Genomic DNA, 5829 nt, shown 5'->3' on the forward strand with positions numbered 1-5829 from the left:
ACACACACATGCACGCACGCACGCACACCCCCCCACACACACACTAAGACTCCATCTCTCTCTCTCTCACACACACACAAACTAAGACTCCATCTCTCTCTCTCTCTCTCACACACACACACCCCACACACACACTAAGACTCCATCTCACACACACATGCTCTAGGCGGAGCATTTGTTCCTACCACCCTTCATCCAACCTTACCCTATGATAAAAAATCACCTTTATTTACTTGCATAACATGGACAAATTCCACTTTACTTTAGTAGTCAGCAAACTTATCACCTGTACCCTTATAAAAAACGAGTTGGCGGTGATGGTGTGCCTGCCATCTTGTAATACAGACCGTATGATCTATATCTGAGGATAGAAAGCAAACTATGATAATTTTACAAAAGATACCCGCACCTCTCTCCACATCATTATCTCCCGCAACCTCATTGCTCAGCAATTAAAAAAGGAATAAGTCTCTAGAACAATCTAGCATGCATGGTGGCCGCTGCCGCCTGCCGGCGCCGTCCATCCCCATGCCTCCGCCCATTCCGACCACCAGTCACCACCACGCTCCACTCCTCCTCGCCTTATCTCTCATCTTTCATTTTTTCGATGACATTCTCGAGATACCAGTTTTCCGATAAAATTCTCGAGATATCATTAGTTTTTACACATGGGATTACTCCTGCATGGGTCAATCACAACAGGTGTTCTGTAAAAAAATGCATATTGATGTTCCGTGCAATGCACGAGAATCTTGCTTGTAATTATATAACACAAATCACGAGCAGGAAGTGACATTTTTTTTGACACAACCACGTTAACATGGCCACGTAAATCACTAGCTAAAGTAAATACCATTATACTTATATCCCGATGCAAAAGGTTGAGTACATGTCTGAAGAGTAGAGTCGCACACACGCACTCTATCTCTCAGAATCTCTCTCTCACACACACACACCAGTTACGTGACGCCCACTTAAGCAGACACGTATGTTACAATTTGTGCACCTGCGGGTACACGTGATGCTGCGCATTTATTTAAGCCGGAAGGCGAACCCAAACAGTAGCTGCATTCATTCCCCTCCCGCCGCCTCTTCTCTGGTCGCCTTCGCCCGGTAGCCATGGGTCGGCCGAAGGTAAGAACATACTCCATACTCCCGCCGGAGCGGCGCTTTAATATGGAAATTTTAGTGGTCATGCATGCATCTTTTTGTGCTAGCACTCCTATATAAGGGTTGACCGGTCACTTCCCGCGGACGTGCGCGGGCGGTGGAAGATGAAGGAGAAGGGAAGCGGGCTGTGGAGTAATGTTTTTTACCACAATTTCTTAGGAAACTGAGTGCAATAATTGAGTAGTTTTGCAAACTACCAGTACTACACCTGAAACGGTTCAAAACCTATACTCCCTTGCCAGCGCACGCTTCCCGCGTGAAACGGTCAGCGTCGCCCTGGAGCATCAGTGCCGCATTAATGCCCGGCCAGAGCGGAGGCGACCTCTCACTGCCGCCGGCTTTGAAGTGGCACGACGGCCGAGAGAGCGCCGCTTCCCGGTGCACGCGAATGCTCCGCGTCGAGACTGGCCATAGGCCCTATTTGGATCCATGGGTTAGAGTTAGTTTGAGCTAGTTGGGGCTCAAATATCCCTAAAGTATCCAAGCATGAGGGTTTAAATTGGAGCAAGTTGCACCGAACCCACCAAAAAAAACTATCCCACCCAAGAGGTGCTAACTGGAGATAGTTCTCATTGGGACCACTGAATAATCGCTTTTCTCTCTCCATGAAGTGCATTTATTGTCAACCCTGTCACCCAAACACCTCTTTGGCTACAGTTAGTTCAGGGTTAGTCATGAGTTAGTCTAACCTCTAGCTAAGTTAGAGTATCAAACAGGAGCAGTATAGGACATGCAAGTTGCTCAAAGCATACATGTATATTCGTACGTGAAAGAATTTTTTTTCTTTTTGAAAACGGAACGTGGAAGGAATTTTTTTAGAATGCTCTTGACATGTCGCTAACATGTGATAGTTAACCGACCTCAATAGACGGCAGAAACGCCAGCCCGCCGCACTTTGATAGAGACGAGGAGGGAGAAGCGATACAGGCTGCTGGATTACTAGAGATAGGTGTCGCACGGAAGCCAAGAAATATGGTGATAGCGTGGGTTAGCCATGTACTAGTATGATGTAACTACACTGGGCTGCCGTGTTTCATACTCTTCCAGTCCACTGTGGAGATGATTGGTTAATTTTATATCCCTGAATAATATTAAATATTATGAGTGCAGACGCTCCACCACGAGGTTCCTTGCTCCTTCTCGGTCGTCCGGAATCTATGTTCTTCCACTCTATTTTTTTATGTGAGCTTTGTTCATCCTTTTGCCAACACGCGAGACATCTAGCATCAAGGTGCACGTGTTATGCAAGGATCATTCCATCTATATGAAGAACACGTGGGACAGGAACTACGAGACGGACATGTACCCAGGAGTGGACGTACGAACCTGAGTAATGTAAGGCAGTAAGTGAAGTAGAAAGGCACAAATGGTATGAACATGCGTGGCATATAGGGTGTGTTTGGTTGTGTTCTCGTCTCAGCATAGTTGTTCCCTCTTCATGCATGCTCAACTCAACACCCCTCTTCATGCATGCTCTCTTCATGCATGCTTCTAGTGTATTTGTGCTAAACTAGTGTGGACTCATGCACCCTCCATACACTCTACCAAACACCCAAAAGTTGGTCGAGAAGGGAACTCTTGGGTGGCATTTGTCTCTTACTACGTACTACCACTAAATGTTGTACGTGCAATGCACGGTGATGTTATGGAGTACGTGCCTAAGTACTCTACTACTACTATATTAGTTGGAGGCACATATTAACTTTTATATTTGTTTACGTGTATGCCCCGAGACCTTCCAACTAGACGTGTCTTTCTCTCCAGGTCGCACTTTGTATCCTTCATACCACTAAGTACTACTACATGTGGTCTCCGACCCAGAAGTGGAAGAAGTGGAGACGCTCTACCACGCTGTTTTTTTACGTTGGGCTCTACCACACTGTTCATGTCCCACTCCTTTCGCTGACGTGTGGGACATCCAGCATGTGCCGTGTTTGGCACCCTTCGTCGTAAGAGTTGAAATGCTAGAATTCATCAGAAATAAAAAATAATTATAAATCGGCAGTGATACTATTTTTTTGCGAACCAATCAGCAGTGATACTATACCACGCGGTTTCCTTGCTCCTCGATATCGGAAAGAATACTTCCGTTCGCCAACATGTGGGACGTCGACCATCCTGGTCCACTTGCCATGCACGCAGAACTCCAAGGGAGAGTCACCCAGGTCGTCGCGCCGCAGTAACAATGACTAATGAGCCATCAAATCACAGGCCCACTTCCCACTTTGAAGTTGCTCGGACGAAGGAACCATCATGACTTTGTTGAATTCCGCTTCTTGAAGAAAACTACTGTACCAGCAGTACTGCTAGCTACAGTAGTTACTCCAACAGAGGCCTCCTTTCGTTCATAGGATAGGAATATGAAAATCATAGGAAGTGAGATGACATGCATCTCAATTCCTATAGAGAAAGAGATGCCATTTGATGCTTAGGATAGGAATTTTTCCATTTAGTCTAGGCTAATGTACTGGTAATTTGCTCTAAAAACTACAGTAGTAACTAGTAGTATTGGTACATGCTCGTACTCAGACACAGACACACACACTAACTACTAGTACTACTACTTCTCACATGCTGGCCAGACGCCGTCGTTCTCCTTCCCGGCTTTGTCGGCGACACCCCACCGTGCTTGGATCTCCGCCGACCTCTCCGTAGCAGCGCGTGCGTCCTTTTCTTTCTTGCGGCGGCGGGCCTCTCTTTTCTTGAGTGCTTTCTGACTTTTCCGCTCCCTCTGTGCGGCTTTGGCCGCCTCTTGCTCTACCGCCCATTCGGCCTTGGCATCTTCAAATTCCTCCCACATAGTTGTGAGGTCGCGAGCGGCGACGAACTCGGCACGGCGGGATGCCATCGCTTCCCTACCATTTTGTGTGCAGTCGTGGGTGGCGAGGAACTCGGCGCGGCGGGATGCCATCGCTGCCTTACCGATTAGTGTGCGGCGTGGTGGCATGAACGCCGCTTGGTGAGAGCTCTGGGGTGGAGTGGCCGGACAACCGTATAGTGCATTGATTTGTCAAGAGCTCAAGGACAGAAGACGAAGCAAATTTGGATTCCCCTTCAATCCTGGTCATTTATTACCGAGTAAAATGCATTGGCGGTCATCGAACTTGTCTTGATAGCTCACTTTGATCAGTGTATACGAGATATGGTGATTATACGGTCACTGGCTCAGCATATAGCTTCGTATTTGTCTGGTTGACCAGTCAAACAGTCCGCATGCGCCTCATCAGCTTGTGTTCTGTATCTATCTACGCGGGCCTACCTGTCAATGGAGAAAGAAATACTTCGCGTCAGACACTCACGCTCACGCTGTCAAAGCATGCTAATGCATGCACGTCGCCCTCTAAATCAAAGTCCTGCTCATGGCGCAACGCAAACGGCGAGCCCATCACCTGCGCGCCCCGGCGGTGCCTGACATTACTGTTTAGACATTTGATGGAGGCCTACGCGAACGCCGAGCATGTATTCACCTGGCTCAACACCAACGGTCATACTCGGACCGCCTTGCTCATGTATATCGTCCGTCACAACGACAATCTATAAAACAGCCTAAGCTAGAGAGGGTACTATGGTAGTATGGTACGGAGTATGTTCTATTGTGAGCGACCAATCTTAGTGCCACTGCACACCGAAACCCCTTCCATCGCTAGCGCGCGCTTCCCGCCTGAAACGGTCACCGTCTCTCCAGAATGTCAATGCCGCATTCATCGGACTTGACTGCAGGTGCAATTGGTGTGCCACTGACATGCGGGCCAGATGCCCGTTGGGCCCACATGTCAGTAACCCAAACGCATCTGCAGTTAAGTCACTGAAGCAGCGTCCGCATTCACGCCCGACGAACCTACTCCGGCGCCAGTTGTCCATCCGTCTGCCGCGGCTCATTGCCATTCGCCCGCTATATTAACTTGAGCCCCAGCTCCCAGCCATAGCCAAAGACCCACACTTATTCTCCGCCAGTCCCTTCCTTCTGTCGGCACCACTTCAACCATGGCCTCCTGGCGCTCCGAAGCTCTCTTAGAAGTACTGTGACAGGAGCAGACGAGGGACATCGGCGGCTCCGCTCCGGGCGCGCTCCAAAGCTCTCTTCGACGTACTGTCACATGAGCAAACGAAGGAGATCGCCGGCACCCCCCAGGTCGCCCTCCACCGCCACGACCACGAAGCCGGCGCGCGTGCGCGGGCACAGCCGACAGCGAGGAAGAGTAGTACACGGTAGGTCGCCGCCGCTCTGGAGGAGGAGGTTATCGAGGCGGATGAGGAGGAGGCAAAGGCAATGGCCGGCTTTCTCGGGTTCATGGCTGGACATGGTGGTCTGGCACCGGCGATCGTTTAGATTAGGTTTACAGTAGGTTTTAGTATGGTTTGTGCGAAATATGTAATGAATTTCGTCCAGTTTGTAGGAAAAGTTTTCGAAATGTAATGAATTTCATTCAGTTAATTTGAAATTTGCTTTGTTTGCACGAATTTCGTCCGGTTAGTTCATATAGTTGTCAAAAGGTATGCGGGCAGCATCTGATGGCATCCATCAGTGTCCTCGGACAGATGCCGGTGTAAATTTGTGGGCCATTGCTGGAGATGCCCTAACTATCATGCTATAATCGCTAACAATCCTCCATTATTTGGCAGGGAACAGTTATTCCTCGATCAAAATCAGATCCGCGG

The sequence above is a fragment of the Triticum aestivum genome, chromosome 3D (genome assembly GCF_018294505.1).
Source record: "Triticum aestivum cultivar Chinese Spring chromosome 3D, IWGSC CS RefSeq v2.1, whole genome shotgun sequence".
NCBI lineage: Eukaryota > Viridiplantae > Streptophyta > Magnoliopsida > Poales > Poaceae > Triticum > Triticum aestivum.